Source organism: Solanum pennellii, chromosome 1, assembly GCF_001406875.1.
Source record: "Solanum pennellii chromosome 1, SPENNV200".
Lineage (NCBI taxonomy): Eukaryota > Viridiplantae > Streptophyta > Magnoliopsida > Solanales > Solanaceae > Solanum > Solanum pennellii.
The window spans coordinates 66661637-66663925 of NC_028637.1; positions in this window are offsets into that span (position 1 = coordinate 66661637).

A 2289-nucleotide genomic window follows, 5' to 3' on the forward strand; every position below is an offset into this window, starting at 1 on the left:
ATTTTGAGAGCAAAGTGAGGTATTCCATAGACTATACAAGAAAATAGTTTGTGAAGAAAAATAGAGTGTGAGCGATATTTTAGTAAGACGGAAACAAAAAGAGTGTTGTTCCTTTTGATTGTGTAGTAATCACTTTGAGTATTGTATTCGTGACTACACAGTGTAAAATTCCTTACTATAGTAATATCAGTTGCTCCTCTTGGCTCGTGGTTTTTTCCCTTATTCAGAAGGGTTTTCACGTAAAATTCTTGGTGTCGTTATTTTCCCATTTTATTTCCATTACTTTTACCATATATACTTTTGTGCTTGTCCGCGTTTTCCCAACAGTTATTTCATATAATACAATTATTGATAGAATTTTTTCCAAGAAGCTTTGAGCTTTTTTTATTGATGGTCCCGGAGGAACAGGTAAAAACTTTCTTATACCGTGCATTATTAGCAACTGCTCAATCTCACGGACAAATAGCTTTAGCAACTGCAACTTCAGGAGTAGCAGCTTCTGTTCTTCCTGGAGGACGGACTGTTCACTCACGTTTTAAAATGCCTATTGACATAGATGATAATTTTTGTTGTTATATAAGTAAACAGAGTACACTTGCTTGCTTGTTTCAAGATGCAAAATTAATTGTATGGGATGAAGCATCTATGGCCAAAAAAACATGATTGAAGCTCTTGATGTACTTTTAAGAGATTATGGATGTGAAGACACTTTTTGGTGGTAAAGTTATTGTATTCGGAGGTGACTTTAGACAGACTCTTCCAGTAGAGCGAAACGGCAAAAAGGAAGATTTTATTCATCAAAGCTTATTATGTTCCAATATTTGGAATGATCTTGAGAAATTACATCTATCTGAAAATATCGTGCAAGACCGATCCATTCTTTTGTGAATATCTACATAGAATTGGAAATGGAAACGAGACACCTAATTGTGAAAAGAAAATCGAGATTCCTGATTCTCTTATTATACCTTTTACAACTGAAGAACATTCGTTAGATGCTTTATTTAACATAACATATCCTGATTTATATGCGTTTTCTTCTGATTCAACTGCAATATCTTCTCGTGTTTATTCTAACTTCAAAAAATGACTTTGTAGATGAAATAAATGATATGTTAATTATAAAACTTCCAGAAAGAGCTAGAACATATGTCACAATGGACGGAACTGTTGAACCAAATGATCAAAGCCAATTTGAAGATTTCCTACATGCTCTACACCCTCCTGGCTTACCTCCTTATAGGTTAACATTAAAGTAGAACTGTCCAGTTATATTATTACGAAATTTGAATCCTTCAGAAGGTTTATGTAATGGCACAAGGTTAACATGTTGTAGCTTTAAAACACATCTCATAAGTGCTAAAATTGAAAGTGGCGACTTCAAAAATACACATGTATTTATTCCAAGAATTCCATTACTAACATCTCAAGATGAGAAAATTCCAGTACAATTTAAAAGAACACAGTTTCCTCTGCGATTGTGTTATGCTATGACTATAAATAAAGCTCAAGGTCAAACATTAGATTTTGTTGGAATTTACTTACGAGAACTTGTTTTTTCACATAGTCAACTATATGTGGCTTTATCAAGAGCAAAAAGTTCAAAGTGTGTAAAAATATTAATCCGTCCACCTACAGCAGACAGTACTGATGATCATTCAACATATAATATAGTCTATGATGAAATTATTCACAGAGCTTTCCCATTAATGAGGTAACAATCGACTCTAATTTTGTCAATTTCATCAAACTTCTCGCTGTAATTTTTAGTTGCCTGCATATACTTGTGAAAATATTTGTTATACAAATTCATACTCTGTTTCTTGTTATGAAATACTACTGAGTGACTTGAGTAGCTGAACGAGTAAGGTTTACCAAGAGGTCTGCTCTGACCCTCACTCAATGGTACTGCCACCTGATTTGCTGCTCAGAATTGAAGAATCGTAAGTCGGACTACCTCTGCTAACTTCAACATATCGCTAATGCTTATTTCTGTGAATCATTTTAGTTTACACATTCATTTTGCATGCATACTGTATGTTTTTCCTTTTTCCTTCGGCTTTTCCTTTACCAAAATACTTTGGTTGATATAGTGGTGTATCCATGTTGTTTCACAGGTTATTTCACCGACATAACAAACTCCATGAATGACCTCTAACCACTCAGCAGCAACAGTGAACTTGACTACGCAATGATCTGAGAAAAATCAAATGAGGCACAAAAAAAACTCTTTCTGATTATTCTGTATTTATTTTGATTCTAAGAGTCATAATCAATCTTCTCTATAGT